Raw genomic sequence first — 16568 nt, forward strand, 5'->3', positions numbered from 1 at the left:
ATGCTAAACCCATCCAATGTTTTCTCATACTAACATTGTGTTGTAGTCTCTGCTTTCCTGGATGCTCTTTTACTGGGCTTTAAAAAGTGCTTATTTGGGAAATTTAGAGTTCCTCTCATTTAAAGCCTGGTCAGGTTGGAGCAGTTGAGGTGGTTTTTACGCCAAGAGTTCTCATTCAGAAACCTTCTCTGTCTTCATGTTCTCGTGGTTTAAAAAATGCTGAGACTGATGCTGTCGTCCTCTGTCTGCTCACGCAGATAGGAAAATATAAATTCATGGATTTATGACCACTGGGCAAACACATTAAGTCGGGGTAGTGAAGACATTTGTTCCTCTGGAATCACAGAGCGATGCTACGTCAGAGGATGCTGAGAAATGTGAATGGCAGAAGAATGTAGACATGCTATCAGGTGATGAAGCTAAATCTAGTGCCCTTATGCACAGAAGCTTCCAGAAATGCATGGTCCTATCCCCCAAAAGACACAAGGTCGGAGGAATCTGTGCGTCTCCATGAGTAAAGAGACGCTGGTCAAATGTCAAAACATTAGGAAGCAATTCTGGCTAAGGAACAAGCATATTAGGAAGCATTTGGCCACAAGATTGCACACAGTCCGAGAAACCGGGCATGAAAAAAAGCTCCCTGATCAGAGCCACGTAGTTTCACCGACAGGCCCGCTGGGAGGTCCATGCGCCATAAAGCACAGCCATCCGTCTGTAACCCAGGAGACAATGCCTTCCCGTTTTTCTCAAAGTGGAGCACAAACATCGTGTGACCAGACCAGAATGCGCTCCTGGCCCATCCCGGTTTGCTAAGCAAGAAGAAATCATCTCCTAGAACACAGGCCTGTCAGGCAGTATCCTCAAGAACCCCAGAAATAGTGCCATCTTCTCCCCCTGATGGAGAGCAGATATGCGTCCCTGGTCAGGAGGAGGACGAGGCTCAGGGACCATCGCGTTCACAGTCAGAACCCTGTCGGGGCCGGGAACCCACAGACAGGACTTGTGTGCAGGAAGAAGTGATACCCCGAGCTTCTCCCAATGTGGACATCTCCCTCCCCGGGGGTTGAGGTTAACTGGTAACTGGAGGGTCCTGCCGCCTGACCACATCAATGGCAACACAGTCTTTGGAGAAAAATATATATTCAGTGGGATCCCACAGTTCGCTGGTGGCATTTGGACCTTCGTCTATTTACACACCAATCTGGTAATGCGCTCCTTGGAGGGCACTCTTCAGCAGAGGCCTTAATTAAGATTGCTGCCTGCAGCAAATTGTGGGAACCGCGATATATCACGTTATAGCAACCCAGACACAGATCATTGGCCACTCAGACCTACTCGTGTGGTGTGAACAAATATTACCATTTTCATTTTGCTGTGGATCATTTTCAAATATGATTAAAAAGGCCATGCCAACTGTAGGATTTTTGTACATCCATTTATCCATTTTTTTCACCTAATCTGAGATGTCTGTATCTTTTAACAGAAAGGACTTGCCTCAAAAGTCTATAGTATCTTAGGAATTATGGAATAGCCAGAAGTGTAAGAGAGATTTTAATGTATATAAAACATAATAGAATGGATATTTTATACTGAATGCCTTGATGAAGGAAATCAGGAAACAAAGGTATGACCTCTCATGGTTTCTGCAATTTGGAAAAATGCGGAGTAGATATATTAATATTTAAATTATTGTAATGGAAAGACTCCAGTCTGCTCTAAATTCAATTAATTCCCTTCCATCTGTTACTTTTTCCTTCCTCTCTGGAGTCACGGCCATGTCTGCTCATACCTAGGGCAATTCTTTTTAACTCATAGTAGGTGGAGAACACTGCCACTGCTTTTCCTTTTCTGTCCGTTCTGGATTCTGCAGAGATGTGAGTCTGTACTGAGTGAACACAAGCCTGGAAACATGAATTGAACAACAAACATTTTTGTACATTTTTTTTGTACATTTTGTACAAAACGTGCTTGTGGTACATTTTATATTCTTTAAAATGTTTTTCCCAAACCTTGCCTGTTACAGTATGTATACATCCTTTTTTTTCCTTTTCTAAGTCTGACTGCATCTCGGGAATAAGTCAGATGTCCCAACTGCACTTGTGTGACCTTCGCCTTGTAGGGTTGCAGTCTTTTGTCAGAACTGGAGGAGGTCTGAGCGGGTCACAGCCGAGCCCCTGCTTCTGGCGTCCGCTCACTGAAGGGGCGCGTCATCTCCTCCTTCACAGAGCTGTGAAAACATCCAGCTCCTGAGCTGCACTCTCTGCCTGCTCCTGTGGCTTTGCACCAGGGAGGCTTCAGCTCACCAACGACATTTTCAGTTCTAAGTAGGGTGTGTGAGTATGCGTGGGGAATATTTAGGGGGTTGGGTTTTTTTTTTTTTTTTTTGCTTGTTCAAATCATTCAAAACCAAACAGCTCAAGCAATTTAAAACGTTACAGTCTTTCTCAACCCCTCCTTCCCATCAGAATCAACCTAGGACTTTTAAAACCTTTAGCCTAAGCCCCACGGGGTCAACTGCTTGATTTGAGAGGTTTGCAGGGCTGAACCCAGCATGCCCCACTGCCCAGGGCTCAGATAGCACTTTCCAGGCAGCTTGCCCACTGTCTCGCGGGGACAAGGACTCTGTGTGGCTTCACAGCTCCTCCAGGTGATACGGATACTTAATGAGGATTGGGAGCCTCAGAAACTCCAATTAGCAAGGCCTAAGTTAAAACTAAGGGAAAAAGTTCAATGTATTCTTCCTTCTTTCCTCTTTCTACCTCAAAACCAATATAAATACTCTTCTGCATCTAAATTCCAATGGTGTTCGCTCTTTTCTGGTATTTTAAACTTGAGAATCGCACATAGAAATCTAGATTTCTGGTTTACCTTGAAAAACCGAGCAGCCTGAGCCCACATCCCCATGCTCACAGGGATTTTTCCTTACTCCCACACCATTACTTTTTCTTGAAGTAGATAATGACTTCTGTATACCCAGAAGTACAAATAAGAAAACAAAACATAGACCAAGAAACATACAGCAGAATATCGTTGCAGAAGAGCCATCCTAAACAGTTTAATATGCAAAGCATATTATAGGCCCTCTCTTATAGACCCAGCTTGCTTGACCCCATGTGGGCACTGACCAGTCCCTATAGACAATTTGGGTTTTTAATCCCTTGGCCTAAAGTTTTCAGACCTTTTGTCTATACTGTTCAGTTCACCAGATGATTTACTCGGTTGTCCATCTAGAGTTCCCTGTGTGGAATATTAATGCTTTGGATCTTAGGAAGAATATCCAAGAATTCTACTTATCTCCCAAACAGCAGATAACATCTCTGTCATAACTTCAATTAGATGTGTGTGCTGCTTAATAAACATACACACGCTCATGCACGCACACATTGTTGTTTCGCTTACAACCACAGTTTGAGATAAATGGCCCAGTGACAAAGCTCAGGGTGAATGATTAGCTGACATGGCACCCCTAGGAACTGTGCCTTTTCTCCCTTAAGAGAGGCCTTAGATGTACCAGAAAAACAGCACCTCAGAGCTTCCACTGGCCGAAATAGATTTTAATTCCCTGCCAGACCTTCTGAAACATCCAACTGCTGAAATCTGATGATGCAGCCAGAAGAGGGAGGGAAAGCCATATATTTTATTTCTCATCGGATGAAACTGGAGCGCTCCAAGCCAAGGCCGACATTTCATCCTTCCATATCACGTTGGAAGTCTGCATTTCAATGGGTTCCAGTCCCCATGCACACATCATCCAGTAAATACATGGAGGGCAAGGTGGTTGGAGGAACAAAGGAGACTCTGTGCCACCTTTATTCTCACCTCAAATGGTTGTGGAAAAGCCTAGTCTTCACTGTGAGAGGGAGCGTGATTGCATTTCGCCAGGCAAGGTCATGGAGAGAAACTTTGTGTTGCACCCTGTGGACCAAGCTGCATGGTGTTCTCCCCCATTCTCCCGCAAGGCCAGCAGTGCCAGAGACTGGTGAGCTAAAGTCATGGATACACATCTGCACTTGGTTCCTACACGGGTGCATGCACACCAACCACACACCTACACCCGTACCTACGTGTGTGTGCACACCAACCACACACCTACACCCGTACCTACATGTGTGTGTGCACACCAACCACACACCTCCACCCGTACCTACATGTGTGTGCACACCAACCACACACCTACACCCGTACCTACATGTGTGTGTGCACACCAACCACACACCTACACCCATACCTACATGTGTGTGTGCACACCAACCACACACCTACACCCGTACCTACGTGTGTGTGCACACCAACCACACACCTACACCCGTACCTACATGTGTGTGTGCACACCAACCACACACCTACACCCGTACCTACATGTGTGTGTGCACACCAACCACACACCTACACCCGTACCTACATGTGTGTGTGCACACCAACCACACACCTACACCCGTACCTACATGTGTGTGTGCACACCAACCACACACCTACACCCGTACCTACGTGTGTGTGCACACCAACCACACACCTACACCCGTACCTACATGTGTGTGTGCACACCAACCACACACCTCCACCCGTACCTACATGTGTGTGCACACCAACCACACACCTACACCCATACCTACATGTGTGTGCACACCAACCACACACCTACACCCGTACCTACATGTGTGTGTGCACACCAACCACACACCTACACCCGTACCTACGTGTGTGTGCACACCAACCACACACCTACACCCGTACCTACGTGTGTGTGCACACCAACCACACACCTACACCCATACCTACGTGTGTGTGCACACCAACCACACACCTACACCCGTACCTACATGTGTGTGTGCACACCAACCACACACCTACACCCGTACCTACATGTGTGTGTGCACACCAACCACACACCTCCACCCGTACCTACGTGTGTGTGCACACCAACCACACACCTACACCCGTACCTACATGTGTGTGTGCACACCAACCACACACCTCCACCCGTACCTACGTGTGTGTGCACACCAACCACACACCTACACCCGTACCTACATGTGTGTGCACACCAACCACACACCTACACCCGTACCTACATGTGTGTGCACACCAACCACACACCTACACCCGTACCTACATGTGTGTGTGCACACCAACCACACACCTACACCCGTACCTACATGTGTGTGTGCACACCAACCACACACCTCCACCCGTACCTACGTGTGTGTGCACACCAACCACACACCTACACCCGTACCTACATGTGTGTGCACACCAACCACACACCTACACCCGTACCTACATGTGTGTGTGCACACCAACCACACACCTACACCCGTACCTACATGTGTGTGTGCACACCAACCACACACCTCCACCCGTACCTACGTGTGTGTGCACACCAACCACACACCTACACCCGTACCTACATGTGTGTGTGCACACCAACCACACACCTACACCCGTACCTACATGTGTGTGTGCACACCAACCACACACCTACACCCGTACCTACGTGTGTGTGCACACCAACCACACACCTACACCCGTACCTACATGTGTGTGTGCACACCAACCACACACCTACACCCGTACCTACATGTGTGTGCACACCAACCACACACCTACACCCGTACCTACATGTGTGTGTGCACACCAACCACACACCTACACCCGTACCTACATGTGTGTGTGCACACCAACCACACACCTACACCCGTACCTACATGTGTGTGTGCACACCAACCACACACCTCCACCCGTACCTACATGTGTGTGCACACCAACCACACACCTACACCCGTACCTACATGTGTGTGCACACCAACCACACACCTACACCCGTACCTACATGTGTGTGTGCACACCAACCACACACCTACACCCGTACCTACATGTGTGTGTGCACACCAACCACACACCTACACCCGTACCTACATGTGTGTGTGCACACCAACCACACACCTCCACCCATACCTACGTGTGTGTGCACACCAACCACACACCTACACCCGTACCTACATGTGTGTGTGCACACCAACCACACACCTCCACCTGTACCTACATGTGTGTGCACACCAACCACACACCTACACCCGTACCTACGTGTGTGTGCACACCAACCACACACCTCCACCCGTACCTACGTGTGTGTGCACACCAACCACACACCTACACCCGTACCTACATGTGTGTGTGCACACCAACCACACACCTACACCCGTACCTACGTGTGTGTGCACACCAACCACACACCTACACCCGTACCTACATGTGTGTGCACACCAACCACACACCTCCACCCGTACCTACGTGTGTGTGCACACCAACCACACACCTCCACCCGTACCTACATGTGTGTGTGCACACCAACCACACACCTACACCCGTACCTACGTGTGTGTGCACACCAACCACACACCTACACCCGTACCTACATGTGTGTGCACACCAACCACACACCTACACCCGTACCTACATGTGTGTGCACACCAACCACACACCTACACCCGTACCTACATGTGTGTGTGCACACCAACCACACACCTACACCCGTACCTACATGTGTGTGTGCACACCAACCACACACCTCCACCCGTACCTACGTGTGTGTGCACCAACCACACACCTACACCCGTACCTACGTGTGTGTGCACACCAACCACACACCTACACCCGTACCTACATGTGTGTGTGCACACCAACCACACACCTCCACCCGTACCTACGTGTGTGTGCACACCAACCACACACCTACACCCGTACCTACATGTGTGTGTGCACACCAACCACACACCTACACCCGTACCTACATGTGTGTGTGCACACCAACCACACACCTCCACCCGTACCTACGTGTGTGTGCACACCAACCACACACCTCCACCCGTACCTACATGTGTGTGTGCACACCAACCACACACCTACACCCGTACCTACATGTGTGTGCACACCAACCACACACCTCCACCCGTACCTACATGTGTGTGTGCACACCAACCACACACCTACACCCGTACCTACATGTGTGTGCACACCAACCACACACCTACACCCATACCTACGTGTGTGTGCACACCAACCACACACCTCCACCCGTACCTACATGTGTGTGTGCACACCAACCACACACCTACACCCGTACCTACATGTGTGTGCACACCAACCACACACCTACACCCATACCTACGTGTGTGTGCACACCAACCACACACCTCCACCCGTACCTACATGTGTGTGTGCACACCAACCACACACCTACACCCGTACCTACATGTGTGTGTGCACACCAACCACACACCTACACCCGTACCTACGTGTGTGTGCACACCAACCACACACCTACACCCGTACCTACGTGTGTGTGCACACCAACCACACACCTACACCCGTACCTACATGTGTGTGCACACCAACCACACACCTACACCCGTACCTACATGTGTGTGTGCACACCAACCACACACCTACACCCGTACCTACATGTGTGTGTGCACACCAACCACACACCTCCACCCATACCTACGTGAGTGTGTGCACACCAACCACACACCTACACCCGTACCTACATGTGTGTGTGCACACCAACCACACACCTACACCCATACCTACATGTGTGTGTGCACACCAACCACACACCTACACCCGTACCTACATGTGTGTGTGCACACCAACCACACACCTCCACCCGTACCTACGTGTGTGTGCACACCAACCACACACCTACACCCGTACCTACATGTGTGTGCACACCAACCACACACCTACACCCATACCTACGTGTGTGTGCACACCAACCACACACCTCCACCCGTACCTACGTGTGTGTGCACCAACCACACACCTACACCCGTACCTACGTGTGTGTGCACACCAACCACACACCTACACCCGTACCTACATGTGTGTGTGCACACCAACCACACACCTCCACCCGTACCTACGTGTGTGTGCACACCAACCACACACCTACACCCGTACCTACATGTGTGTGTGCACACCAACCACACACCTACACCCGTACCTACATGTGTGTGTGCACACCAACCACACACCTCCACCCGTACCTACGTGTGTGTGCACACCAACCACACACCTCCACCCGTACCTACATGTGTGTGTGCACACCAACCACACACCTACACCCGTACCTACATGTGTGTGCACACCAACCACACACCTCCACCCGTACCTACATGTGTGTGTGCACACCAACCACACACCTACACCCGTACCTACATGTGTGTGCACACCAACCACACACCTACACCCATACCTACGTGTGTGTGCACACCAACCACACACCTCCACCCGTACCTACATGTGTGTGTGCACACCAACCACACACCTACACCCGTACCTACATGTGTGTGCACACCAACCACACACCTACACCCGTACCTACGTGTGTGTGCACACCAACCACACACCTACACCCGTACCTACATGTGTGTGTGCACACCAACCACACACCTACACCCGTACCTACGTGTGTGTGCACACCAACCACACACCTACACCCGTACCTACGTGTGTGTGCACACCAACCACACACCTACACCCGTACCTACATGTGTGTGCACACCAACCACACACCTACACCCGTACCTACATGTGTGTGTGCACACCAACCACACACCTACACCCGTACCTACATGTGTGTGTGCACACCAACCACACACCTCCACCCATACCTACGTGAGTGTGTGCACACCAACCACACACCTACACCCGTACCTACATGTGTGTGTGCACACCAACCACACACCTACACCCATACCTACATGTGTGTGTGCACACCAACCACACACCTACACCCGTACCTACATGTGTGTGTGCACACCAACCACACACCTCCACCCGTACCTACATGTGTGTGCACACCAACCACACACCTACACCCATACCTACGTGTGTGTGCACACCAACCACACACCTACACCCGTACCTACATGTGTGTGCACACCAACCACACACCTACACCCATACCTACGTGTGTGTGCACACCAACCACACACCTACACCCGTACCTACATGTGTGTGTGCACACCAACCACACACCTACACCCATACCTACGTGTGTGTGCACACCAACCACACACCTCCACCCGTACCTACACATATACATGCACACCTACCTGCATATCTACATTTGCACCTACATACCTACCTACATGTCTACTTGCTTGCCTACACATGTATGCACATACTTACGTGTCTGCTTACATGCTTACCTACATGTGTACCTACAGACTTACCTTCATCCACACATGTGCAGTACATACACTTGTGCCTCATATGTGCCTGCATACATGCTTACATATATACCTACACTCCTATGTCTACACTTACTTGTGTACCTACACACACATACCTACATAAAACATGTGTGCATACCAACCTACTTACATGTAAAGGTAAATTTTTATGTTTCCAGCTCTGCAGAGCACGTTCACCTGTGTCCCCACCAAATGAGCAGTCAGGGGGATGGACTCTGTTTAGATGCCCACATGTATTTAAATAACTGCGCCGCTTGCTTCCTGCCCCTTGAGCACAGGGTGGGGTCATCCTGGAGCATAACTGGGACAGGGCAGACCTTCAGAGGAGGGCGGGGGGAGGGTGCTGACGGGCGCCTCGGGCTCCAGCCCGGCCTGGGGATGCTAGGCCGCTCTGTGCTGGGCTGTGGAGTGACTCTTCCTATTCTTAATTTCTCTCACACACGAGTGTTTAACAAATGGTGCATCATGGAAACACGAGTGTTTAAAGAAAATTGTGCACACTAGGAATTTTAGCCCTGACTTTTTTGTGTGTCACTTTTCAAACCAATTTTCAAGGATTTGTTTCCTTTGCAGCCGAGTGAGAGAAATAAAGTCTGCACATGAGAGATAGTATTGTCCTGGGTAAATATCCAGAGGATTAATGTATTTTGACTGAAGCTAGCAGGAAATTGTGTTTCAGCTGTGCTTATGGGCTTATTGTGAATACGTCACATCAAGAGCAATTTGTTAAACAAGAAATATAGGGTGTAGGAATAGGAAGCCAAAATAAACGGGGAGATCCAGACCAGGAGTGGCTTCCATGTGCATCTGCGTCGTCAATAAACGAGAGGAGGACTCTCTCGTTCTGTACAAGAAGAATCTCTGACACCCAGGGGAGTAAGAAGGGATGTTTTCATTTAAGTTCCCTCCGTGTCATATTTGAAACTGGAGGGGTAAGCAATTCCAACCCCGTGGGTTTGTAAATACAGTGAAAGTTGAAATGTTCATAAAAAGCTCAGCTCTAACTTGAGGAAGGGACATCAGTTACAGTAGCTCTTGTATTTTCTACCGTCTGAAACACGAGAATGCTAATGTCTCTCGAGGAAAGGCCACGATAGAGGGTGCGCCCAGCTCCCGGACATCAATGACAACAAGGGGTTATTAAGAGTCACCAACAATTCAAAAGAGCAAAGCCACACTCAGCCAACCCACAGCTGTCTGGTTCGTTTAATTTTTTCATTAGTTGTTCCACTTTGGGGATGGAAAAAGGGCCCCGTTTTTAAGAATTTTGTTGACATCACATAACGGTCAAACTGACTTTCTGGATGTTATCGTGGAAAAGCACCATTGAGAGAACAAAAAAATGATGTCTTCTGATGGAAGGGACAAAGAGATCACTGAGTTTTCCAAAGAGATCTTTGTTTCTTCTCAAGCAAAACGCTGTTGAAAGTGATTTGCTTACTAGAGAACTAAGTATTGTTTTCTGCAAATATTTGTGTAGCTAGGGCAAAATAACTGTAAAATTTTCTTGGAAGAGGCCATTTTGAAATTTATTGTTTTTCTTGGGTTTTCCTTTTAGCATCCTTTGAGTCTATAACTTAAATCCTGTAAGACTTTTAGAAAAAAAGAAAATAAGAGAGAAATAAAAAGGCATACTATAGGTTCAAAGACGTATTTTGTTAAAATAATTAGCCCACCACAGTTTACAAGAATATGGGAGTCAGTTGTTAGAATGCTCACAGTGTAAAAGAACAGAAAAAGAAACACGTGAAATCACGTCCAGAAACAGGATAAAATAGAAAGTTAAATTCAGTCGTAAGTTAGAACATAGACATACAGTTTAGAAGTTGAGCTGCATACACAGTTAGCTCTGGGCTTCCTTGCAGTCAAAGTATAAAGGAAATTTTGACGGTGTTACAATTTTCTGAACTTGCTATTTATAGGGAAAAACGTATAGCAGCGTCTCAAGAGAAGCCTGGAACCCAGATTGAAGAGGGTGGGCGTGAGCTTCCACAGGGGCGAGACTGACGGGGTCAAGCCCTCACCGTTCCCTTTAATGCATGGAACAAGGACATCACAGAGAGCTTCGTGTGTGTGTGTGTGTGTGTGTGTTTAATTGTAAAAAATACATAACATAAAATTTACCATTTTAACCATTTTTAAGTGTACAATTCGGCAGCATTAAGTATTCTCACACTTATGTAGGAGGACACAGGTAACACTTGCAGAGGTTAAGCACGTCACAAAGCTAGTAGGGGAAAGCCAGGGTTTGAACCCCGGCAGCTCTGCACCAGTGTGGATCTTAGCAACCATCAAGCAATTGTGTTTCTTTGTTAGACGCTTATTTTGTTGAATCAAGGCATCGCCCCTTCTGGATATTCTCTTCTCAAGGGTGTACAGTCCCAGCAGAGTTCTCTGTTGTGTGTCACGCTGGGATTCTGTCATTAGGAAGGCACGTGTTTTAACTCTCATTTCACAGCTGCACAAACTGAGGCCCTGGAAGTAGAACTGGCTTGCCCATGCCAGGTGGTTATCTGTGACCGTCTGAGACAGCCACGCAGCCAGGCGCGCAGATCATTTCAGAGTTTGGGGTCACCGTGCAGTGTTCTCACAGGGCAGGCCCGCAGGGCTGTGGACGATTCTGGGCTGTGACGGCAGAGAAAAGCTGGGTGTAAGACGGGAGTGAGAGCCAGGTGGGAGATATTGGGTATAAACTTTGTCCACCAAAATAAATGTTCCTACAGTCAACCCTACGCTCCCTAAAAATAGTCGTATGCACTGGATTGCACACCGGTCCTCCTTTTCAATCCCCACATCGTCCTCTCAGGCAGGGCAGGGTTGTGCTTCTCACTGGCAGGCCGAAGGCAGTGGTCATCTGTCCCACCTCAGACGACCGGTGGCGGAGACAGAAGTGGAGCCTGGATCCAGTGCTCATGCCAGCACGCCGTGCTCTCTCGGGAATAGGGTTTCTGTTGTAATCGAGGCTGTGTGACCCATCTACCCTGCCTGTTCCCAGCTCTCCATCCCCAAATCTGTGAGCTCCCCAGGCCCTGAGCCAACACAGACCCAGCCTGACTGTGTACGAGGAGCCCCGTCTCCCAGGAGGAGGCTTTGAAAGGCACTGTCGTCCCCAGTTCCTATCCCGTGTGTCATGGGGGATCGGCCGCTGCAGAGATTCCAGCACACCCCTCAAACATCAGGACCTCTGCCCAGCCTCCACGTGGCAGGTAGATTGCTGGGTTCTGGTCTGTATCCCAGATCCTTGCCTGAGCCCAGTGCCTCCGAATGGGGTCCCAGCCTCCTGCGTAACTCCTGCTATAAGACTTGCGCTCTGTACCCCCAGCTACTAACTGGAGTTCTGGTCAATTCAGACAGATTTTCCTGCAGCCAAGAGGCTGACATGCCACCACATCCACGGGGCAAAGGCTCCCAGACCTCCCACCTCGGGCACTGCCTCTTAGACCCCTGGCCTGTCCTTGGGGACAGTTCTACTGGCTGTTGGATCCCTCAGCCTGGGTCTCATCTGTTCACAGTCCTCTTGTCCCTCAGAGGGTCCCCGTTTAGTGCCCGCAGGTCTGACACCCAACACGGTGGGAATCAGGGCTCCCAGCTAGTGACCACGCTCCTCATCATATTGTGAAGTTGAAACCCTTCAAACTACATCAGTGTACAGACATGTGACATTTTCACCCTGCGAATTTAACACTTGGACCCAGGGTACAAAGCTACTTAGAAAGCAGAGAACAGACGATGGAGAGATTCTCATAACTCTGCTGACGCAGGGCCATTAGGGCCTTTGCGCCCTGCGTCCAAAGTCAGGAGGAGAAACTGAAGTGGCATCTCGATCTGAGGTTGGTGGCATTGCTTCCTGGGCTACAACCATGTTGTCTGTGTAGCTCAGAGTTTTACTGAGAAAATGAAAATGATAATGTTAAAAGTAAGTGTCACACACCTGATACAACATTGCCCAGTATCTCAGAGTTGGTCAGAGGGGAGCAGGGTTCATGTATGACTGGAGTGCAGACCCCGTCGGGTCATTGGAAGCTTATTCATCTTTGCGTCTCCCAGGTCTTTACTCATAGGCTCAGTGAAGGTTTTCTGAATGTCTGTTGAATGGAGGTTCTTCATGTAACAGACAGAGAAATTGAACACACATAGTAACAAGTTTACTTGGGCATAATGCTGTCCGGCACGTGCCACTTTACAACCCTCTAATGGCGGGGCTCTTCCCTCAGACGGGCTGCAGAGCTGGCAGCCGCTTCCAGTGGATGAAAGCGCAGTGGATGCACCTGTGCAAACTTCCTGGGGAGAAGGTCCATACCTGTCTTCAGCTTCTCCAAGACATTTGTGTCCCATACAAATCCCAAACTAGATTTAAAACTAGCATAAAATTAACATAGGGCTCTAGTCTGCATTTGAGTCTAAGGATAATAGCAGCAAAGAAGAAGTTCTTTGAAAATTAAACATCGTCCCTCTCATTGGCAAAGAGATGCACACGTGGTCTACGTATGACTATTTAAAAGACGGTAACCCCCATAGGGGTGTGCTACTTTTCGTTGGTTTTAGGAGCATCATCACATGATCAGTGTAACAGCCTAGCCAATAAGGAAAGATAATTAGCCCTGTGGATCAGAGGAGAAAACCAGGTTTGCAGAAGCGTGGTTGTCCCAAGTGCATGCACTTGGTGAATAAAAGAGGCAGACGCATCTTGAGGTGCCGTGTATCCTCAAGAAGCACTAAGGGTGCTTTTGGCTGTTGGCCCATGTGCCGGGGGAGCATTCTGGGGAGAACTGCCATGATTTGCTCCAAGATCACTACTCTTCAACCCACAGGCCGCCCAATACTCTTATCTCTGATTGTTAAAAAAGGAAATTACCGTGGGCTCTAAGTCGTCTGCTGATTGTGAACTTAACATGGCCGACACAGTCATGGATCCTCAGCTGGACACAGCACTGAAGCTTCATTTATGCCACAGAGGGCCATGGTCCAGGAACCTTCTGGTGGTTTCTATCCGCGGCCTCGGGGGTGTGCACATGGAGGGCACCCTCCCCACCCGGGGTGAGCCAGGCGCCCCTCATACTTGGCGAAATCCACTGTGCAAATAAGAGTTGGGCTGCTGGTGGCCTTTCTAATCCGGTTGCCATGGGAACAGCGGTCAGACGGAAGAGGGTAAGGTTGGGAAGTTATAAAAAGAAGGCTGTCTTTGAAGCCCTTACCTTGTCTCCCCAATCCCGTGCGTTTCCATGGAAGCAGGAGCAATAACCACTTGCCAGGCGTGTTCCAGGGCCTCGGTCTCCTGGGCTGTCAGTCAGACTCTTCAGGCCTCCTTCAGGAGCACTGAATTCCCCCCGAATGTAAGAGCTGGAGCTTCAGGAGGCCTTCACTATGCAGGACCCCGAAGACCGCCCAGGGCCCAGGCTGGAGCTCTCTCCTGTGTGGTGGCTGGGCAGCACCGGAGGCTCCCTGCTGGAAGGGCCCTCCTCTGAGGCGAGTGCAGCCCAGCAGAGGGGCAGCCTGGGGCCTGGGGACCGCCTCCCGCAGGGGGCTCTCCGGTCCTCCCAGCCTCCCTGTCCAGAGGCTCCAGCCCGCTTCCATTGGGCCATCCCCATCTGGGCCCTCGCTGCCCTCACTGCGGCTTTCCTTGTGCTGACCCTTGACCCTCGCCCCACCCCGCCCTCACCCGCCCAGTACAGAGCTTTCTGGTCCAATCTGACTAACCCCCCACCCCCGTCTCCCTCTGTCTCTCTGTCTCTGTCTCTGTCTCTCTGTCTCTCTCCCTCTCTCCCCTCCAGAGGGTGTCCGCCTTTGTCAGAGGTTTCTCTTGAACAATCTCTCACCTTCAGAATATGTTTCTTTTGTTGGAAATGCCGTTTTTCCACTGTTCTCCAGGCAGTTGAGAATTTTCTCACGGTCGTGTTTAACTGCCTCCAAGACAAAAGGCTTTTCACCCAGATTTGAGGAGAAAAAGTCTGTGTTCTGCACTGAATAGACACCATTCTCTTTTCCCAGCAAATGCGTGTGATTACCACCTTGGCCACCCCCTGGAGGCATTTCTGCAACTCATTCCCAGTGGCCTCTCCATCTTGAGATAATGCACAAACACAGAAGGTTAATTGATTTATACACTTTCCTTTCCACTGGTCAGCCCCATCTCTTCCAACTTCAGTTCCAAATTTATGCAAATATCTGTCAAGCATAAAACATTCACGGAGTCCGAGTTCTCGGCTGCATCCCACCCCCAGTATCCCTTGGGAGGATTGATTGCTTCCTACTGTTTTTTTAAAATACGCATATCCATTCATTTACCCCTCACATACTGACAGACCATGTGGTAGGAGCCAGCACCTAATAGGGACACAGCATAAGGAAACGGGGTCCCTGCTTGCAAGAGAATCTGCCATCATGGAGGGACAGGGACACACAGACGATAACCAATCCAGAAATGAAAATTGGGGTGAGTTCATTCTGAGCTAAATGTGAGGACCATATAGCCCGGGGCCTACCTTCCCCAAAGAAGGACACCAAAGAGGTGGGGTGTATAGAGTGGTTATATACCCTCAAAGAGCATGTTTCACATAGGATTGAGATGTCCCTTTTACAATAGTCTCGAGACTACTCTGTAGGCACAGCGCGATTGATGGACACAGCTTGTACTAGGTCTGCTCGCTCAGTGGACACAACAGGGTAGCTGGTCTGTTGTCTCAAGCTGGGTGGTCACAGTGAGCACAGCCATCAACTCCTACCCTGAGGAAAGATGCTTATCCTTAAGGAAATGCCAATGTGAGGGAAGTTGCATCTTTATCTCAAGGCCATTCATTCTTGTCTTTGGGACATAGCAAATGCACGCTCAATGGCCACGTCAGGCCCTTTTGAAAAAACCAAGTCAGGCCAAATTAGGTTTACGCCAAATGGCTTCCTCATATACTCCACTATATCCTATTGCTTGTCATTTATTTGTCAGGCTGCACAGTTGAAGTGCAGAATTGCTCCCTCCAGGGCAGCCAGTGGTCTCCGCGCTGCCCAAGCCAGTGGACTTGTTCCATGCTCAGTGTGTCCCCGACTCTGTGACCCATGACACGACTGATCACTCTTGTCTTTCTGAAGCTCTCCCTTCCTTGGCTTCCCAACTCATTGCCGTTGGACATACCCAGCAAATCCAGCTTTCTGAACAGACATTCCTTACCTCTGCAAAGGCATTCACCTCCACCCACCCACCTGAGGAAGCCCCTCTCCTCCCTTGCCACCCTCCCCACCTGCGTGCTGGGCATGAGGGAGACATCCCCACCCCAGACCTTTCTCCCCCAACAGACAACTTCACTCGGCCAGTGGTCA

General features: G+C 49.6%; 1 protein-coding gene and 1 long non-coding RNA gene across 3 annotated transcripts in view; one reads left to right on the plus strand and one right to left on the minus strand.

The window, feature by feature from the left end:
• ADARB2 (adenosine deaminase RNA specific B2 (inactive)) overlaps nt 1–16568 on the plus strand; it is a 467604-nt gene that overhangs the window by 219981 nt on the left and 231055 nt on the right. The window lies entirely within an intron of this gene.
• LOC139042500 (uncharacterized) lies at nt 10896–15184 on the minus strand. The gene is made up of 4 exons (XR_011499270.1): nt 15074–15184; nt 14453–14573; nt 13189–13358; nt 10896–11882 (listed from the first exon to the last, which is right to left on the minus strand). It is a non-coding gene; the product is annotated as an uncharacterized lncRNA (long non-coding RNA).

The sequence above is a fragment of the Equus asinus genome, chromosome 29, assembly GCF_041296235.1.
Source record: "Equus asinus isolate D_3611 breed Donkey chromosome 29, EquAss-T2T_v2, whole genome shotgun sequence".
Taxonomy (NCBI): Eukaryota; Metazoa; Chordata; class Mammalia; order Perissodactyla; family Equidae; genus Equus; species Equus asinus.